The sequence below is a fragment of the Marmota monax genome, unplaced genomic scaffold, assembly GCF_021218885.2.
Source record: "Marmota monax isolate L192 unplaced genomic scaffold, Marmota_monax_Labrador192_F-V1.1 WCK01_AAM20220418_F8-fsc00180, whole genome shotgun sequence".
NCBI classification, from domain to species: domain Eukaryota; kingdom Metazoa; phylum Chordata; class Mammalia; order Rodentia; family Sciuridae; genus Marmota; species Marmota monax.
The window spans coordinates 2,878,802-2,900,047 of NW_026693881.1; the positions used below are offsets into that span (position 1 = coordinate 2,878,802).

General features: G+C 52.0%; 1 protein-coding gene across 5 annotated transcripts in view; it reads left to right on the top strand.

Moving 5' to 3' along the window:
- The window catches only part of Ercc6l2 (ERCC excision repair 6 like 2), a 136,348-nt gene extending 122,870 nt beyond the window's left edge, over window positions 1-13,478 (top strand). Inside the window, exons 19-22 of one of the 5 annotated variants that reach the window (XR_009228501.1) lie at window positions 7,608-10,156; window positions 10,293-12,374; window positions 12,492-12,593; window positions 12,702-13,478. The gene's annotated coding sequence lies outside the window, so the exon portion shown is untranslated. Of the gene's footprint in view, window positions 1-7,607; window positions 10,157-10,292; window positions 12,375-12,491 lie in introns of all 5 variants that reach the window. The other 4 variants (XR_009228500.1, XR_006855768.2, XR_009228499.1 and 1 more) reach the window with 4 other exon arrangements.
- The last annotated feature ends 7,768 nt before the right edge of the window (window positions 13,479-21,246 follow it).

Below are 21,246 nucleotides of genomic sequence, written 5' to 3' on the forward strand. Positions count from 1 at the left end.
CAGCCCCTGGCGGTGGGGCCACCCTGCGCAGACAGCACTCAGGCCCACGGGGCAGAGTCGGCGGGCCTTGGGAGGCCAGGGAGGCTCACCTGCGCCCTCCCCGCCCTGGATGCTGGGTGCGCGCCCTGTGGTCCGCCGACCGCCCGCTGGAAGCCAGCCTCAACCTGATTCGAGCGCGTCTGGTGAAGGGGACGCGGAGCTGGGGGCGGAGGCGCCCGCAAGATCGGTGGGATGGCAGCCCTGCCTGCAGATCGAGGTGCTGGGGAGAGGAGAGGGGACACCAGCGCGTGCCTGCACAGGGTCACCTGCGTCCTGGGCCGCTGCTGGGAAGCGGCCACCCTAAAGAAATGCCCTGCGGCTGCCGGGAGGGCCCCCACCCTTAAGACTGGCCTTGAAGCTGCAAGCCCTCTCTTTCATCTCCTCCCAACAGAGCTGGCCGGTTCCCCAGCCTGCAATCCAGGCCTGCGGAGAATGTCTCCAAAATACTTCCAGAACTCCAAGCCAAGGGCCCTGTCCCGCCCTCCACCTACAGACTTCCCCTGGGTTCCTAGTCCTTACCCTCCTTCCTCTCCACTGGGCTTCCCCAGGCGCCTGGAAAGACACCCAGGGACCTGGCTGGTGCAAACCTAGCGTTTTCTCTGTTCCAAAGGCCAAGGGAGTCTGCTGGGAAACAAAGACTAGAGACTTGGCGCACATTTTTTGAGCACTTACTAGGTGTCATTTAACACTTCGAGTGGATTTTCCCTTTTAATCTGTACACCAGCCCTTTGGGGCAGGTATTATTATCTCTGTTCTGTGGAGGTAGAAACTGAGGCAGCCTGGGAGCAGAGGCCATCCAGAAGGACTCAGTTCCACTTCAAGTCTGTTTCTCCGCCATTGCAGCGTGCTTCTGCAGGAAGTCAGGAGTCCTAACTGTGGCAAGACCCACAGCCCTAGCCATGCCCTAGGGCCTGATGGCAGCTAGCAGTGTCTGTTAACACCAACACTAGGTGGATCCAGCAGGTGGATGTCAGGTACAGTTTGATCTGGAATGCATCACAGCCTGCCTGTAGAGGATTAGTGGTCTGAGTTCCTTGGGGTGGGTGAACAGCTCAGTCTCCACCTTTGACTCCTCAACTCTGGACATCCTCCTTCAGCATTCTGAATTGGCAGCATCCTGAGACACGCCAAGTCCCTCTCGTTCCCTCTCCTCCCTCCCCCAAAGACACAAGCTCAGTAGACACACACACACACACACACACACACACCTGCCCTCCCCTTCCCCTGCCAAGCACCAGCCTGCATGTGGATGAGGCCTTGTGTGGGCTCCGCTAATGCCCTTTGTCCTGGGAGGGAAGGGCATACCCACCTTTAATGAGTGGCTGGGAAATCAGGGTCCAAAAGCAGTCCCCCTTCCAGTGCCTAGAAATGACACCACAGGGTCCCTGGCCCCCATTTCCTGCCCAAGAATTAGCGAGGATCACACATGCATGTGGACACACACACACTCCCCTCCCCTGGCTGGTCTCAGGCGTGGCTTGATGCAGTAGCTCAATGGACATCAATCACCCAAACCCAGTGTCTCCAACTGACTTAGTTCTGCTCTCCATCAAAAGCTGGCTTCGTTTCTTTGTGGTGAAACCTTTGAAATCCTCTCTTCTAGTTTTTGGAAATATATAGTAGAGCACTTAACTGAAGTTGCCCTCCTGTATAGTAGATTGAGATGGGAATTTGGGGATACAGAAAGAGAGAGACTAAGTTTCAAAAGAGAAGCACCCATCAGCTGTTGGAATGGAGGAATGCCCCCAAGAACCTTGGAAATGCAAAACAAGCTTGAGCAACCCAGTCCATGGCCTTAACCCACACCCTTGACCCACATCTTTGACCCATGCCCTTGGCCCGTGCCCTTGCCTGCCAAAAAGTAATGTGAGGGCAATTTTCAAATGCTGTAAACAACCTGCGTGGAATTTTGTAACTCCACCCTGGCTCCACCCCTATTTCAGCCCCTAACTACTGCCACTCTTTAAATATTAACACCCCAGACGGGAGGTCACTGTCTCACCCTCTGCAGAAGGTCTGCATTCTCCCTTATACACGTATTCCTCGGTTTACCCCAAAGGCATCTCCCTTGAGATCGCCCACATTCTCCCTTGACTATGTATCACTTTCCTAAGTAAACCTCTGTCCATTCCTCTGACAAACATGTGTTGAAATTCTTTTCCATCACATAAGCCAAGGACCCACTGGTCCTGAGTCAAGCTCCCCCTTCTCTCCAGGAACTCCCCCAGACCCTTCTCCAGGGACACATTCTCTGTGACAGGACCACCAGCACTTATTCCTCCTGTCTAGCTTCGTCACTACTGACCAACCTCTTGCTGTCCCCACCGCTGTGACCCCAGTTCTACTCTCAGTGTCTATGAGGTCAGCTTCATAGCTGTGAGATCACATGGTATTTGCATTTCTGTGCCTGGCTTCTTTCACATCATATAATGTCCTATAGGTTTATCCATCTTGTCACAAATGATAAATGTTTCCGATGATGGACATACTAATTACCCTGATTTGATTGTTACACAGTTTATACATGTATCAACATGTCACATTATAGCCCATAAATTTGTACAATCCATGTGTCATGTTCTTTTTAAAAAAAAAACATCTGCTTTGTTCTCTACTTGCATAAGTGCCAAAATGGCTGCGGAAGCTCCAGCTCACTTGCTTCCAACATCGAGTCCTATGGGAAGGAAGCAGGCAGACCTGTGTGCTAACTCCATGGCTGGCAAGAGGAGCCCCCTCTGAGTTCCATGGCCTGAAGGGGTGCAGAGGTGGAGCTGAGGTGAATTCTAGGAGCAGCGTGAATGGATACTGAACAGCCCAAACACCAAAAGCCACCATGGTCTGACGCTGCCTGTTATTTTCCTGCATACAATTCCTCAAGTCACATTTTCCCAATTAAAATTTTGTCAAGGTGACTTGATCCTCCTGTGGATACAAGTTTAAATCCTTGTTGAGCTTTCTCTTTGTTGGCATTGCTGTTTCCACCAGTTATGTTCAATCAGAATTTAGTTTTAAAACTGGTCGCTTGGACACACTTCTCAGCTGGCCAGGAACTGTGGGCAATGCAGGAAGCCGGTGCCTGTGAGGTGCCTGCAGGGAGATGGAGATGTCTGTTCTGAAGACAAGCCACTGTCCTTAGTTTAACAGAGACATCAAACAGCTGTTAGAATGGCTATGGCAGGACAGACCGCGAGGTGCCCACTGGAAGCAGCCCTGCCCCCAGAGAGCCCAGAGCAGCACCTGGCTCAGACACACCAGGCCACACCACACCCCTCACAGGGTACCACACACCCTCTCCACGCGCACACAGGACACTCCACTCATGTACACACACACCACGTGGCCCGTGCCACACACACACACGCATGCACACACACACACACACGCACAGACACGTGCACACCATGCTTTTGCTCTAGACATTCAGTGGCCAACATCAGCTCCTTCTAGTCTCAGAGACAAAGATTCTTCTATAGGGACGTGTTAAAGAAGATCTGCAAGGAGACAGTGAGAGGAAGACAGGCAGGAGGGGCCAGAGGGAGGCCCCTCCATCCTGAAAGGCAGCCATCCCTGGTGAAGAGCCTCCAGGGCCACCAGGGCAGGAGGATGCGGGTGGTGCCTGACACCCAGGGACTGCACGTGCTTTTGCCCTGACTCCCAGAGACAGGGGTGTGAAGACCCAGCTTCCTGGTGCAGGCCAGGTTAATCCAGGGCGCAGCTGCCACTGTGCAGGGGCAGCAAGATCAGGCTGAGCCTCAGCTGCCAGCCCTGTCCCCACCTGGCCCTGCCCCTGCCTGGTCCTGGCCCCTGCCTGGCCCAGCCCCACTCCCTCCAGCCTCCCCTGGTAGCTCCTGGGGCCTACTCAGACCCTTCAGGAAGCAGATCCAAGATGGAGTCAGAGGTGCTAGAGATGTCTCAGGAGCAGCCCGAGAGGGCCTCCGCCATGATACAGGCCTGGCCTGGGTGAAAGAGGAGAGCAAGGGAGGAGGAGCACGGAACTCCAGCAGCCCAGCGTGGGGCCTCAGGGAACTTCCTCTCCCTGACCTCCTGCCCCCCTAAATAAGCCCGCCAACAAAACTCCCGTGACCTGGCTTGCTAAACCCTATAAAACCCGACCCTTGATGCAGCCCGCTGCCATTTTAGCCTTGAAAATGTGCCCCTCTGATGTACAGCGTCGCTGGTCCATTTCCTCTTCCTGTTTGTATTCTTTTGCATGTGCTTTCAGGGCCCAGTGGCCCCCAGAAATGGTGGGCCCTTTGCCACCACCCTGCTCAGTCAAAGGCCAGGGCTCCCCTGGGAGAAGGTGGCCTGGCCCCTGCCCTGCTTGGGGAGGTTTCTAAAGACAGAGCTGAGCAGTGCCCCTGGAAGCCTGCCACAGGGACAAATATCCAGAGTCTCCGTGACTCCAGCTGCTCCTTCTCGGAATTCTTCGTAGGCTCACCTTCATCTGTGGCCTGCATGTCAGGACCCCCCACGCTTTGCCTTTTCCTGGCTTTCCAGTCTCTCCCTCCATCTCATCCACACTGTGATTTCAGTCACCGTGCTGCTCCACGTGAGTCTTCTGGTGGCCGCAGAGTCAGCGGCAGCAGGTGCAGTTTTGCAGATGAACTTGGGTCTGAACCTTCCCCTGCCCGCCAACCTCAGTTTCCTGAGCACAGGGTACTTCCCTGTCTCTGGTCTTCAAGACTGAAGTCCTCCTTTCACAGCTGATCATGGTCATGTGCTTGAAGTTCCCTTAAAACTAAAACTCGAAGCTGCTCTCTTGTATAGCACTGGCCAGGCTACTATTCCTAAAGATCGTCTATTTTCAAAGTTTCCTGTGTTCCAGGGAAAAAAAACACCCCAAATCTCTATGATTGCACTAAAAATAGCCCCCAGAGAATTCCCCCCAGCTCCCCTCCATTCACACACTGCTTTGCCTGGGCATTTTCAGAGCTGTGTGCCTTGGAACCCTAGTGCCCTTGAAATATGACCTTAAGCTTCAAGGGAAAAAGTCTCAAATCTCAGGAGCACCCCTCCCCTGGAAGGCTACAATTTGTTCCCTCATATTAAAGGCCTGAGAAGTATGGGCTGTACTCATGGGTTTCCCAACTAAGTCGCAGCCCCCCCTTCCCCCAGGGTCACCATGCCACTGAATGAGAATAGTCAGTGGTCAGCAATCAGGGTAATGGGCCCCAGTTAAGGTCCAGTTAAATGTAAAGACCACATCTGAGGCCAGCTGGAAGGAACAAAATTCCCCTGCTCCCCAACAGGCCTTTCTCAAAAGACGCTCCCTGAAGCTCAACTGGAGGATAGTCCAGCCAACCCCCTTGTCCCAGAACAGCTAGAAAATGGGAGGTGGTGAAGCCAGGTTTAAGGGTAGGTACTTCCTAGTCAGATGAAGGGGTCTGATATCAGTAGATATGGAGAATGGAGTTCAGGAAACCAGAACAACACCTGGGGAAATTGAAATGCTAATGTCCCCAAGGCTGGGACCCATCCTAGAGAATGTTAATGAAGTAGCTCCCAGCAAACAAGGAGGTGCTAATCAAACCACCCCAGGCCCTTCCTGCCCAGATTACCCCAGTGACCAGTCATGAACTGGCCGCCCTAAAGACAGAGGCGATTTTCTGTAGGTATATTATGGTCCGATAGAGTTCAGAGAGGGTTATCAAGAAGGATACTCACTAAGTGGGTATCAGGGGAATCTTATTGGGATTCCCCTGGCAAAAGCACCCAAAGGGTTCTTGTGGGTTTCAGAATCTGTAGAAATGGGGCAGTACCAAGTTGTCTTGGCTCATTTCAAACGCATTTGACTCTTCCATTTCTCGAAGCTTCTGCATCATGACTTCTGTATTTGTGCGAACGCCAGAGCCACTCTATACGAAGTCTGTGTGCTGCTTTGTATTTTCTAGGTTGGATAACGCTCTGACCTGGAGGCCACAGGCCAGGCAGGGCCTGTCCCCCCCACAGTAGCAGATCCTGCAGTTGCAAAAGCCTGGCCTCAGAGCTCCCTTTGCTATGCAGACTAACCAAGCACCTCCCTCAGGCTGCCTGCTGCACCTCCTAGAGGCCACACTCCTCTACCCTAATCACCAGGTCCAGGATCACAGGGGACCACAGCCTAGGACAATTAGAACCAGAATTATTCAAGCCGTCCAACCCTGAGCCTGGTGAGCTGCCTCATCAGTCCCTTGCAGCGAAGCCACAATAAAGCTTTTGTTGATGCCCTACCCCATCTTATGCCTCCTGACAGACCCTGGATTCCTGAGTATGAATTCTGCTCCTTCCCCATCCCTGTGTCCCCTGTCTGTGCCTGTGGGCCTTACCTGTCCCCTGTGCCTGTGGGCCTTACCTGTCCCCTGTGCCTGTGGGCCTTACCTGTCCCCTGTGCCTGTGGGCCTTACCAGTCCCTTGTACCTGTGGGCCTTTCCTATCCCCTGTGTCTGTGGGCCTTTCCTGTCCCTGTGCCTGTGGGCCTTACCTGTCCCCTGTGCCCGTGGGCCTTACCTGTCTCCTGTACCTGTGGGCCTTACCTGTCCCCTGTGTCTGTGGGCCTTACCTGTCCCCTGTACCTGTGGGCCTTACCTGTCCCCTGTATCTGTGGGCCTTACCAGTCCCCTGTGCCTGTGGGCCTTACCTGTCCCCTGTGCCTGTGGGCCTTACCTGTCCCCTGTGCCTGTGGGCCTTACCTGTCCCCTGTACCTGTGGGCCTTACCTGTCCCCTGTGCCTGTGGGCCTTACCTGTCTCCTGTACCTGTGGGCCTTACCTATCCCCTGTACCTGTGGGCCTTACCTATCCCCTGTGTCTGTGGGCCTTTCCTGTCCCTGTGCCCGTGGGCCTTACCTGTCCCCTGTGCCTATGGGCCTTACCTGTCTCCTGTACCTGTGGGCCTTACCTGTCCCCTGTGTCTGTGGGCCTTACCTGTCCCCTGTGCCTGTGGGCCTTTCCTATCCCCTGTGTCTGTGGGCCTTACCTGTCTCCTGTACCTGTGGGCCTTACCTGTCCCCTGTGTCTGTGGGCCTTACCTGTCCCCTGTGCCTGTGGGCCTTTCCTATCCCCTGTGTCTGTGGGCCTTACCTGTCTCCTGTACCTGTGGGCCTTACCTATCCCCTGTGTCTGTGGGCCTTTCCTGTCCCTGTGCCCGTGGGCCTTACCTGTCCCCTGTGCCTATGGGCCTTACCTGTCTCCTGTACCTGTGGGCCTTACCTGTCCCCTGTGTCTGTGGGCCTTACCTGTCCCCTGTACCTGTGGGCCTTACCTGTCCCCTGTATCTCTGGGCCTTACCTGTCCCCTGTGCCTGTGGGCTTTTCCTCCCCAGTCAGGACAAACCCCTGGCACATTTTAAAGCACATTCACTTATTTCACGATTTTTAAGGTGCCTACTACCTTTCAGCCATTGTTTAACTACCAGAGAAGGAGCAGTGAACATGCAGACAGTGTCCCTGAGCGTCTCGAGGGCAGAAGGACAAAGAACAGGTAGAAATGGAGTTTCGTGATCTGAGTCAAGTAGGCCAAGAGGGTAGTTTTGTTTTGTTGACTGGTTTGGGTCTTTTGGGTTTGATTTTTTTTTTTTTTTTTTTTTTTTTAGGAAAAATGATCAGGGAACGTCACTGTAAGGAGGTGACCCTGAGCCAAGGCCTGCATTGTTCCTTCTACACCCAGGGCACCCAGAAGGTCTGTGCTGGTGTCTGGAAATATCCAAAGTAAACAGAAAGCTGTATCTTTTGCTCCTGCCCAGCCTGAACAAGCTCTTTCCCAGCAAGCACAGGAGGGCTTGGGTCCAGGAGAGAAGAATCTCCCAGCATCAGCATCTGCTGCTCCAATCGGTGGCTTTCCAAATGCCATAAAGCTGAGGCGCCCCAAGCAAGGGGTCCTGCGGGTAGGCTGGCTGCTCACCAGAAGCCCCAGGGCAGGGTCCAGACCAGCTTGCTCATGTGCTGACACACTGCCTGGCTTACACACAGGGAGCGAGGCAGAGCTGCGCCTCCTCTGCGTCCCATCACCTCCAGGAACCCACTGCCTCCTGCATCTTCAAAGTGCCGCCAACCCGGCCCTGGTCACTGCACTCATGACCCCGTTGCTCCAAGCCTGGTCTGCAGGCCCTTCGCCTGGGCTCATCCCAGAGGGGCAAGCTGGCCACCTTGAGTCCACATTGCCAGCAGGCAGATATTTAATGATCCAACTAATTTTGGAAAACATTAGAATAAAAAACCATAGGGGAATTTAAATCCCAGGCCCTGAACCATGCTCCCTTCTCCATAGGGAAGCTGGCACCCCCAGCCCTGCGACCAACACCCACGTCCCTTCCTTCATTCAAGGAAGGCTAGGGACCCTGATCTGAAAAGCTACCCCAGCCTCCCCTGGAAACCTCCAGGTATGGCCAGAGCCCTTCATGTGGGCAGCTGGGGCCAGGTCGCTGAGCTTGGGGCCTGGCCCAGCTCCCTGTTCACAGCCATCCTCCCCTCCACATCTGTGCCAGTGACTGCTCCTCCCAAGGACATTCCCCAGGAGCTCCGGAGGTCTGGCTCTGCTCTGCAAAGGGTTGTTTATCTTGCCTGGGATTCCAATCGCTGGTCTCCCGCCATTGATCTCCCTGGGGGGGTTTGCTTGGGTATTTTTATAAATGCTACTTTGATAGTTGCCCTTGCAGAGACTTGTTGTCTATCATGAATGTCCTGCTCCAAACTAGGAACAGCCAAGAGGACCGCTCATACCTTGAGACAGTTTAAATGTAAAGCAGCGACAGCTTTCCAAGAGCCAGGGAGCTGCAGAGCCACAGGGAGAGGAGAGGGGGAGCCTCTGTGGGTCTCAAATACAATGCTGGTCATCTCTGAAATGCTTCTGTCCTCCCCAAACCCAGCATAACGGCCTGTGAAAAGGTCCGTTCCCTCCTAGTAGATCAAATCTCCAATTCTCATGACTCCAAGCTGGCTTCAAAATGTCGGCAGTGAATCTTTACATGTGAATCTTTCTATATAGAAAATAGGCCACAGGGAGGAACTTCCCTTACTGTTCCCCTACCTCTCTGCCCCGTCCTGAACGAGCCCACCGCCAAAACTCCTCTTCCTACGACCTGGCCCTGCCTGCCCAAAGTAACTAACTCCCTCCGTGACCTGGCTAAGCTAAGGCCCTATGAACCCAGACCCTCAAGGCGGCCCGCCGGCCATTTTCTCCCTGAAGATGTGCCCTTCTGGTGCTGAGTAAAGCTTCAGGTCTGCCTCTATTTTCCTTTTTGTATTCTCTTTCACGTACTTTTGCTGTGTATCAAGTATTTTCTGTTTCCCACTTAATCAGATAGCCTGCAGAGGCACGACCCCACTTCCTGTGGACTAAGAACCAGGCCTCAGAGTTGGCATTCTCATTTGCAGCCCATGTGCCTGGGCCCTCTTTGGATCAATGAAAGCCTTAGTGGAAAGCACTTAATCCTAAACAGTAGTTTATTGGCTCATCCTCCAAATTATAGTATCCATTTGCTTGTGTAAACCCAGCAATCACCAATCATAAGCATGAACCACAAAAACCTACTTCAAGTAGGATTTAGGCCCAGTTTTCAGTTTGGGTCTGACACATTATGCCTGATCACAGGAAACCATAAATAATTCCTAAGTTGGGTGTACATCTAATAAAGATGTTTTCATTGTTTGCAAAATAAAACTCAAATCAAGCAGGGCCACCAGGAAAGTAGGTGTCCAGACAGGGAGAGCTGGGCCTTGGCACTGACTCACTGCGACTTCTTGAATCTATCACCAGGTAAAAGAAGATGCCCCTGTCTGTCTGCAGTTTTCACTTGGGAGATTTTTTTTAGAAACATTCAGTTAGGGGTTTAGGTACAGCCTATTTTAGTTTGAATCTAGATGCTTGGTGTAGACTCTAGGCCTGCCTAGTCATCAGCCATCTCATCTGCAGGGGAGGGAAAGGGAACCTGGGCCAGGAGCCATGGGGCAGGACTTTGGGAAACCCCTGGGCCTATGGGAAACCCATTAGAAATTTGTCCTGATAACTGTTATTCTGGTTTGGATGTGAGGTGTCCCCCAAAAGCTCATGTGTAAGACAATGCAAGAAAATTCAGAGAAGAAATGACTGGGATAAGAGAGCCTTAAGCCAATCAGTGGATCATTCAACTGATGAGATTGAGTGGTAAGTGAATGTAGGTGGGGTGTGGCTGAGGGAGGTGGGGCATTGGGGCATGAGTTTAGATATGTATTTGTGTTTGGCAAGTAGATATCTATCTCTCTTCTCTCTCTCTCTCTCTGCTTTCTGATCATCATGTGAGCTGCCTCCCTCTGCCACATTCTTCTGCCATAATGTTCAGCCCCATCTTGAGCCCAAGAGGAATGGTGTTGAACTTCTATGGACTGAGACCTCTGAAACTGTGAGTCCCTAAATAAACCTTTATAATTGTTCTAGTTGGGTCCTTTAGTCACAGTGGTGAAAAAGCTGACTAAAACAGAAATCAGTACTGGGAGTTGAGGCTGTAGTTGTGATGAACCTGTGTGGTTCATGTTTTTTGGAGCATTTTGGAATTGGTGGGAGGAATTTTGAGATGTTTAGCAGTTCAAGCTGGAAATGCTTTAGATAGTTGTAAATTGAGCTTAATGGTTGATTCTGTTAGAAGCTCAGACCAGAATGTCAATAGGACTGTGGACAGTGAAGACAGGGCTCAAGAGGGTTCAGAGAAGGAGGTCTCTATTGGAATTTTAAATAGAGGCCATTGGTGTTATGTTCTGGCTGAGAAGTTGTCTGAATTTTGTCTGTGTCCTGAGACGTTCTATGAGGCTGATTTTAAAAGTGATGGACTCTTAATCTGGTGGAAAAAATACTTAGGTAGCACAGCATTCAGGAGGTGGCATGGATATTGCTGGCAGCTTTTAGCCAAGTTTATTATGATAGGAGCAGAAAGCAGAGCAGAAAGATTTCAAAAAACTTGGTCTTAGAAGATGGGAATAAAACTGGGCCTAAAGAAATTGTAGTTGTTCAAGACTTTACTGCCACTAAGGAAATGCTAAAGACTTTGCCCAGAGACAATAAGAAAGATGGCTTGAGGGGCATCTCTGGAGCTTGGAAGACCACACCCATCTCAGGCTCAAAGGAGTAAAAGTGAAAATTCTCTTAAGACCAGTGGGGAATCCTTCTTACACAAGGAGACCTAGGATGTTTTTTCAACATTCTCAGCTACCCAGACACTCGGAGGCTGCTTCAGCAAGGGAGGCTTGGCTGTGTTCAAGATGGTGGCAGACCTTGGTGTCAACCATGTGGTGCTGGTTCTGTAGGAATGCAGGATGCTGGAATTAGGGGGCCATAGAGGCTTCCAACAAGATTTCAAAAGAAGGCGTTAGAGCCCAGGCAAAGTGCAGCAGGATCAGAGGCACTCCCTGAGATGTCAAAGTGTGGAAGTGTGAGGAAGAAGCCGAAGCTGCAGTGGAGACCCCTAAGATTAAGAAATGCCAATAATGTGGGACAGTGTCCTAGGAAAGCTGCAGGAATCAAGCAGAGGCAGGCCACAGAAAGGCCACTTGGGCTGCAATCAACAAGGTCACAGAGGCAGAGCTACAGAAGCTCGTTGAACAGAACATCACAATGCCATGTGCCCCAGATGCCAGACATGGAGCCACAGGTATTGTTTGTCCAGCTGGATTTCAGTCTTGCTTTGGTCCTATCTATAAGGTCCTTACTTAGCATCTGGACGGTCATCTTAAGTGACAGCCGCCATTTTATGAAAATGTTTTGCTTTCCCGCCAAATTGTGTTTCTGAGAAAGGCTCCCTCACCCAACCCCACCCCTAACCTCCTGCATTAGAACTCTCCGGCCCTAATCCCTGAGCCTGCTCCATAAAAGTCCTGGAGGCCAAGCCTGTGTTGCCTCTCTCTCCTGCAGAGAGATGGCCTTTATTTGTCAGCTCTGACAGATAAACTCTCGTGTGTAGCTCTGCCTGGGCTCCGTCTCTCATTTCTCGCTTGCCCATCTCCCATTCCTCACTTTCCCTTCACTATCCTTTATTTCTATCCCCCTATATTTCTGAATAGAAGTGTCTACTCTGTACCATTATATATTGGATACTTTTAAATTGCTTTAATTTTATAGGAGCTCACTTGCAAGATTGCCTTGAGCCTCAGAGAAGACTTTCAACTTGAACTTTGACCAATCTCGGAACTGTTGAGAGACTATGGGGCCGTTTCAGAATGGGCTGAATGTCTTTTGCATTGTCAAATGGGTGTGAGCTTTTGGGGGCCAAAGTCAGAATGTTATGGCCTTGATGTCATGTGTGAGATAATGCAAGAAGATTTGGAGGAACAATTGGGATGTAAAAGCCTTAACCTAATCAGCGAATCAGTCACCTGATTGGATTAATTGAGTGGTAACTGAAGGCGAGTGGGGTGTGGCTGGAGGAGGTGGGGTACTGGGAGCGTGGCTTTGGAGTATATATTTTGTATCTGGCAGGTGGTAATCTCTCTCTTTGCTTCCTGATCGTCAGTGAGCCACTTCCCTCTGCCATACTCATCTGCCATGAAGTTCAGCCTCACCTTTAGCCCCAAGGAATGGGACCTGCTGCCTGTGGATTGAGACCTCTGAAACCGTGAGCCCCTAAATAAGCTCTTCCTCCTTTAAATTTGTTCTGGTCAGATCCTTTAATCAAAGCAGAAAAAAGCTGACTAAAACAACATTGTGCTTCCTGGTTGACCAGAAGCTGTTGATCTTCGTGGGACAGAGGCTCCGCCGGGGTCTCCACTGTGCACCGGTGCCAGTCCCAGGCCCACCTCCACCCTCCTGTCTGTCATACCAGCTGCTTGCATGGACTTTGAAGGACACAGGTTTGCACACGTGCCCAGAGGAGGAAAGAGCAAGCGAACGTGAAGACCCAGGACACTACAAGTGGCTGGAGGACTTTGTGGGTGTCACATGAGGAGTGCAAGGAGCCCGTCTGCCCAAAGCCTCCCTCTCAATGCCCATCTAGGCATCTGAACTCTTAAAGGTTCTTAAATTTGCCTTCATGCAAAGGAGGCTTGTGTGGGACGAGCCGTGACATTGATGCTTCACCATCCAGGGAGGCTTCCTGGAAAAGGCATCTTGGACAGACAAGCAAGAAGGCTCCAAGGGAAGGACGGCGCATGAACGTGAGATGTGGGGCCTGCCATGGTGGAGGATGGCAGGGCCACCCACCCAAGGAACCCTGAGGCCAGAAGAGGCAAGAGGTGGAGCCCAGCACCCATGTGACCCCTAGGAGTTGGAGATTTCTGTCTTCATGAGGAAAAAAAAAGAAAGGGAGACAAGCTCCCCAGGGAGGAACCAAGGAGAGCCTGGCCCCAGGCCGCCCTTCCAGAAGCATCTGTGCGGAACTGTGGAGGACTCATTTTGTTTTGTTTCCAGTACTTCTTGAACAAGTAGTTGTGTAAATTTGATTACCAGAAAAATGAAATTTCAAAAGAAATATAGGACCCAAGTCCCAAATTTATTCTCCAAACCTTGTGGTTTTTTTTTTTGGGGGGGGGGCGCGGTGAGGTGGATAAAATCCATACTATACCACCTGCCATCTTCACCTCTTTAAGTGTCCAGTCCAGTAGTGAGGACAGAGGCATTTCTGGGTAACCACCTCCAGAACTCTTGCATTTGGCAAAACTACACTACGCCCCACACGGCTCCCCACTCATTGCCCAGCCCATGGCGACCTCCATTCCCCGTCTCCATGAATCTGATGTCTCTAGGAATCTCTGGAATTGTCCACTGCTTGTCCTCTCGTGTCTGGATTGCTTCATTAGCACATCCTCAAGTTTCACCAAATTGTAACGTGTTAGAAATTCCTTGCTTTTGAAGACTGAGTCATATTCTACTGTTTTAGTTAGATTTTTTTCACTGCGACCAAAGTACGTGACAAAAACAACTTAGAGGAGGGAAAGCTTATTTGGGGCTCATGGTTCCAGAGGCCTCAGTCCTCAGGTGGCCAACTCCATTGCTCTGGGCCCAAGGTGAGCAGCACATCATGGGGGAAGAGTGTGGAGGAGGAGAGTGGCTCAGCTCTTGTGGGGTCAGGAGGCAAAGGGAGGAAGGGGTGGCAGGGAAGATGCACCCTCCAGGGCACACCCCAGCCACCCCCTGCTCCACGGCCACCTGCCTACATTACCACCCAGTCGTCCATTCAGACTGGGAGGGACCGAGTAGGTCACAGTCCCGTCACTTCATCTTAGTGACTTTCTCCACATCTTCACCAACGTGAGGACTGCTCCGTATATTTTATTATTAGCCATTCTAACAGAAAGCGCAGGCGCAGGTTTTTAGATTTCTTATTGGGTTCAACAGGGATGAAATGACTCTACCAATTGCCACATCGGTTTAAAACACTCTCATCTTCAGTGCGGGACTCGATGCAGATTAACAATAAACACTTCTCAGATGGCTCCAGTCAGTGGGCTAGACTTAGGTGGCATTTCCTGGGTAATGTCCATCCCTGTGGGGGACGAGGAGTGGGCAGTAGAGCCCTGGCTCTCTGGCACCTATAGGTACTCACCATTCTGTCAGCACAGCACACTATGGAGTGGATGCTGTCACTGTTTCCAGCTCACAGAGGGAGAAGAAGAGGCACAGAGGAGGTTAGGGTGCTTGCCCAGCACCAGCAGGGAGGCACAAGAGTGGAACAGTCACCCTCGCAAAGAGCCAAGGAGAGTGCTGGGCAGTGCTTCTGGAAGCATCTGCATTGTGCGGGAATCCTGGCCTCTGGATCATTCACATCACTCCTGTCCCTCCAAAAGTGGCTTTAGCCTGTTTTTTGTTATTATTGTTTTATTCTCTGAGATCCTCATTGATTGTTCACACCTGGGAGAAAGATGGAAGGCTCCCTGGTTCTGGCTTGAGTGACCTCCGAGTGGAAAGGTACCCTCTGCCAGCACAGGACACGCAGCCAGGGGCCTGGTGTGGACGGAGTGGCATCCGTCTGGTCTTGGGCCTGTGGTTAAGTTACACAGGATTCCGTGTGGGAGCAGCACTGATGGGCAGATGGGCCACAAGTGCACTGGGCTAGAGGTTCAGTTGAGGCACATCATGGTGGGTTAGTGGGGTGCCTCATGGGGGTTATTGGTTACAGACAGATTAGTAATTCATTTGCATTTTAAAACTAAGTGAAAGATTGGAGCACCCTGAGTCTGCCCGTGACTGGGGAGCAGGAAGGGACTTGAGCCAGTACCAAGGTGAGCAATGGCGAGGAAGGAGTGGAGAGGGCAAGAAGGATGGGAAGTGGTATCCAGAACAATCCAGCTTGAGTTAAAGGAGAGAAGGAAGACACAGGAAGGTGGGACCGAGGACAGCTTACCACACAGGTTCCTCTGGAAGGGCAGACGGTGTCCCTGAAGTCAGAGGCCAAGTGTCCACAGAGGGGTGGGTGGGTGGCTGCAGGGGGACACTTTTTCTTAGGTATGCCACCAAGAAACAGCAGCACAGGCCACCTGGGGTGGTAGAGATGTGCAGAAACAGAAAAAGGCCAGCCAGGCTGGGAGAACACATGGGCATGGACACATGGCCTGTCTATGGGGTCATTCTCCACCCTCTGGGGCTCAGCTGCCCATTTGCAGGAGGAGAGACAGCGGGTGAGAGCTGGATGCAGGGCCAAGGCTTCAGGCCCACTCTGGCTGCTGTCCTGTGTGCAGGAAGCAGAGAGATTGCTGTCATGAGAGGAGAAGAAGGAAGTGAACTGCCGTGGTTTTAAAACACGCCCCCAAGTTCTTTGCCGCTCTTCTCTTCAAAGGTGGAGTCTCAGTCCCCTCACTTTGATTCTGAGCTGGACCTAGCAACTGGCCTCTAAGGCACGTGGAAATAACAGTGTGTGACTGCAATTCTAGGTCACAAAAGACTTTGAGTCGTCCTCCTTGCTCTTCTTTCTCATTGCCCTTGTTCCAGGGAGGCTGCAGCCATGTTGGAAGGATGTTCAAGGGATCCCACAGAAGCTTTGGCTCCCCACAGAGGCCACCGCTTCCCACCAGCAGCCACAGAGGGGGACATCTTGAAAGCAGATCCTCCAGCCCCAGGGCCCTCAGATGACAGTAGTCTGGGCTGACACCTTCAGGGCAGCCTCCTGAGAGGCCCTGGGCCACAACCATCTAGCTGAGGCCACAGACACCGTGGGAGACAGGAGGTGTTGTGGCTTTATTTAAGCTGCTAAGGCATGGGGAAATGTGTCATGAGCCACAGACAGCTCTTACACCCCATGTGGAGTAGAAGAGGGGAGCATGGGGGGAAGCTGAGTGGGGAGGCGCCTTGGCAGAGGTTGAGGGGGCAGGAAGGTGGAGTGATTAGGACCAAGAGAAGAAGAGAATGAGGTGGGATTAGAGGAAATGAAGGTGTCACGATGCAGAGGTCTCCTGAAGTCCAAAGACCCATGGCGTGGTGTGGAGGGAGCAGCCGAGGCAGAGAGAGGGTGGTGGAGTGCGTTTGAGAGCACACTTCTGGGTAGGCATGGTCCAGGTGTGGCTGAGGCTGGGGGAAGGTGAAGGCGACTGGGCCATGGCTGCTGGACAGTGATGCCAGAGCGGGTGGGGTGGGGCTCAGCCAGGGAGAAAGACCGTCCTCTGGTGCCAAAGGCCCCAGTAAGTAGTGGGGGCAGTTGGGGCCAGAAGAGGGCAGGTGGCAAGTGCGGCCTCTCTGGGTGGCTTAAACCTCCAGAATGGTTCTCCCCAAAAGCGGGGAGGCCTAGTAGCCTTTAGACAGCCAGGGGGACTCAGCACACAGGCCCTCCCCAACCAGACGGGTGAGAAGTCTCTGGTGCAAGGGCTGCAGGGCAGCAGGTATGCCCAGGAGACAGCAGGCCGCAGAGAGGTGGCAAAAGGTGGCACTGGCACTTAGCTGGATTTGCTACATGCTGGACACTAGGACTATGGTAAGGACAATCTAGAGGAGAATCAGACGGCAAGGGAGAAAGACCCAGAGGGCAGTGGGCCTCCCACCTGCCCTCGCTGTGCAGGTCCTCCTAAGCCTCCCGCACACCGGGGCTTTCCTGGGGACACACTTCAGCAGCACTGTTCCTTTTCCTGGGCAGGGTCCTGTCTCCCTCCTGCCCTGTCAACTGCCCTGCACCCCACAGTAGTTCCTTATTCCTTGGGTGCCTCTGGGCTCCCAGCTCACCCAGCCAGGCGGGCTTCCTGCCTTGTCACCACCCCCTTCTCTGGGTCTTCTGCAGTCCAGGCTGATGGGGGCTCTTCTGCTAAGGTCACCTGGAGTCCCCGTCCCCTGGGTCCATTGTCTGCTGATCTCTGCTCACTTGGTGAGTCCTACCCAGGAGGCCCTGCGGTTCCTGAAAGGAGTCAGTTCCCATCAAGGTCCAGCTCCGCGTCCAGGCCTGTCTGAACCAGACTGGGGTAGAGACCAGAGGTCCTCACCGAGCACTGTCCCCACTCGGGCTCTGGGCTGTCATCCTGAAATCCCAGGCTTTGTCTCTCAGGGGCTAAACTCACTAAGGCTCCCCGTCCCGGCTTACCCTCCAGGTCAGAAGCCTTAGAAAGGACAGGAGTGATCCTCAGGTGGCCCCTCACTCCTTCCTGCCTCTCGCATATGCATGCATAGTCCCTGGCCCCACCTCTTGGGGAAGAGATGCCAGTGACATCTGCAGAGATGCAGGCATTGTGACCTGACAAACCAGAAAGAAACACCTTCTGCAAAACACCCGAGAAGTGCAGAGCCGGCTAGCAGTGCCCTTGGACCTCAGCTTTATCCCTCTGCTTTTGCAGTTGTTGAATGTTGAAACAAGTCGACTCGAAGCTGTATAATAAATGAATTCCAGCTTGGGTCTTGGCAGGATTTGTTTTGCTTGAGGGAAGTTGTTTATGCTAGCGGGTCCCCCCTCTGCATAGTTCCATCTATATCAAACAGAGTCTTGTCCATCATCTGGATGCTGCTGTAAACAAGATAATCTTTGTCTACCAGGAACGAGCCCGATGCCAATAACTTTAAATAAACACAAGCACCAGTTTTGTATTTACGTTGTCTGAGGTAACCGCGGCCAGAGTTGTTAATGGCGCCTGGGCCCCTCCCTGGCTAAGGTAGTGTCCGCTTTCCTGCTGACCTTGTTTGTAGAGAACTCGCTCTGGGAAAAGGTCTCATACCTAGCAGATGAGTGCTACCCCAGGGCCGCATTCTTTTGTATGGTTTTGGCATTTTAAAATTCCATTTAGATATCATGACCTCTTTTGGTGCTGACTAGAGCAGGGCATGGATCGGGGCAGACCTTGGGCACATAAAGTAAGATCATGAACTTGAGCTATTAATGCCTCGAGAGCTAAGACTCTAGGTGCTAGTGGGCTCCATGGAGTCCATATCAACAGGGCCGTGACTCAGCTCCAGAGAAGGAGCCCTGCACTGAGATGCATTCCAGGAGGAAAACAAATGGAATTCTGCAGAAGCCCAGGTGTCTGTCAGCTCCAAACCAAGCAGCCACAAAACGTACCACTCTTCATAGAGGGATAAATTATCTATGTGGAGGAGTGAAGAGAAAAGCCCCCCCCCTTTTTTCCCCTAGCTAATTTTCCTCACAAAGAAAGCAAGAGTTAGGAAGTTTGTGAGATTCACCCTCCCATCCTTATTCAGAAACAAATGGAAAGCGTCTTTTGGGGTCGCAACTATCTGGTTGGTATTCCAGGGTTCAAACACAAGACACAAGCAGTTCCAACCAGCTCAACGGCTGCTTGTGGAATATCATTCAGCTGAGGGAGGGGTGTGGGGGTGGGAGGAGGGTCTGAATGGTCTATGAAGAGGGTCACGATGGGACAAGGTCTTCGTGGACCCTTATAGGAGACTCTTAGGGGTCTGAAAGTGTCGCAGGTCTGATGTGTAAATTCTCCAAGTAGTTTCCCAATCAAAGAGGAAAAAACAAACAACAACAGCAAAACTACTTTAGAAACGGGGACTTTGTGGCTTTGTGGGCTAATTTCATGCAAATGCAATGAGCCGTTAGACCAGCTATGAGAATTTGTCCAGACCCAGACAGGACGGGTAGCAGCAAAGGGCAGCAACGAAGACAGCAGGCCTTGGAGCCACACTGCGTGGGGACCAGCTTGCCTCAGCCTCTCTCTGTTTGGGTGACCTCGGGCGAGTGACTTATCCACCTGTGATTCGGTTTTCTGCTAGGAGGATGCATGGTACAGTCATGTGCTGGTGAAGGACAGGGCTACATCCTGGGAGGTGGCCTCAGGTGATTTCACCATGGTGCGGGGATCCCAGGGTGCACCAGCCTTGGCCTGTAGGTCAGCCACGTGACCTGGCCTCTCCATGCAGCCAAGAGCCATCAAGGCTGCTGAGCCGGCAGCAGAGCCTGCAGGAGCTTTAGAAACCACAGCGAAGCAGATCTGTTTCCTCCAGCATCTCCATGGCCATGAGCCACGTGCTGCGCCCTGTCGTGGCTGCGAGGTCCTCAGGCAGGAGGAATTTCTGCTTTTATGATCTACGGGACCAAGCTTTCTATGCAGCCTGCCATTGGATGAAGTGTCATCATGTGATGCGTGACCGTCCTCAGCTCAGGTGGCACTGAGAGGACTGGATTCACCCAGTGCGCCGGTGCAGGGCGTTCGCGTGCTTCCTCGATGGGCCTTTTCCACCTGGCACGTGTGCGCTCCGACAGATGCTCTGACACACTCACCTGATAGTCACTCTAATGGCGGCAGAGAACAGAATCCACTCCTGCTCCTTCGAGTTGGGCTCAAGCAAAATGACTTAGAGAACTGGTGAAAGGGCAGGAAAACCAACTCTCACTTCAACTTTCACACATGCTTTCCTGCCGCAGTCTGGCTGGGCACAAATCACGAGCCACTGGAGCAGGAACAAACTTTATTTCTGAACTCCACCAGCACACTCCACACACGCTCCCCGGGAACTCTCCCCGAATGCCATGCAGCTGCTCCAGGAACCACCAACCGGAACTCCCTCCTCTGGCACTTCCCCAACCAATTGGAACTCTCCAGGAATCCCGGTAAGAACTCCAAAGTAGCGGGCCGAGGCGGACAGTAATGGCTCGCCTCTCAACCAATACTGTTGGCAAAATGCCAGGGGCCATTCCGACTAGGCTGTGGCTCTCAGCACTTTCCAAAGCCACCATGTCAAAGCAAGCCACCAAAGGAGCTGCTGCCTATTCTGTACCCAAGAATCGGCCACTACTGCTGCAGGCTGCCGAATTCACTCAAGCTTGTGACTTTCTGCCCCAGCTAGTGGGAGGCCTGCTGTGGCCAGTCCACCCTCCAAAGCTGCCCGAGTATCCCTGAGTGCGAACTCACACTCACGGGCAGAAGCTCAGCTGTAAGAGTTTGGAGAAGCTGAGTGTCCAACAGGGAGGTGAGCCAGAGGAAGGCAGGACAACCCCAGCCGGCATGGACCAGGGTGGTCACGAGGGAGCTCCAAGGACAGGCAGAATGGACCCAGCCCCAGGTGTCCCCTCCCCTCCCTGCACTCCCTGTCCTCAGGTTCCTCAGGCATCTGTGGACATGGCTGAATCCATTGTCCTTCTAAAAACTGTCTTCTTTTACATCGTAGAGAGTATAGAAGTTTCCAGAAACTTGTTCAGAGAAGGAAAATGGAGTATAGGAGCAGACACAAAGCTAGACATCCAGATATATTAAAGGTAAACATATATGTACATATAATACGTATGTTCTTTAATGGACCATACATGTGTAATTTAAAAATACATTTTAAAAATAAATACACAAATATGTAAAAAAAAAACCAAAACACCAAATCTTCTGTTGTTCCCTAAACTGTTGTCTACGTTTGTAGTTTGGACCCTTTTGGGCCTCAGTACGGTATGAAATCATATTATTTTTGTTGGTTAAAGACGAAACCCCAGAGGGAATGCAACAAAATCCCACCAGGGTTTATTTCTGGGCAGTGAGAACAAGAGTGACTATTTCCTTTTCTTTCTGTTTCTTTGCAGCCCCATCAATATCCTTGTACTAATTTTATCTATAAAAGAGCAATTCATATGATTTTTGACTCACTCAGCCAAAAACCGACACTTGCTTTCTCCTCCTTACCCCCTTCTCCATCATTTGCTGATGTTTGGAAAACCTCCCCAGAAGGTTGATCGTTACCTGTGGAACTAATAGACCACTGGGTGTTTCAAAGTAGAAAATCATACAACTTTTAAACCAAATTGGTGTGCTTGCCAATGACTCTCTCTCTCTCTGTCTCTGAATTTGTGGCACTGGGGATCTAACTCAGGGGTGCTCTACCACTGAGCTACCAGCCCTTTTTGTTTGTTCAGT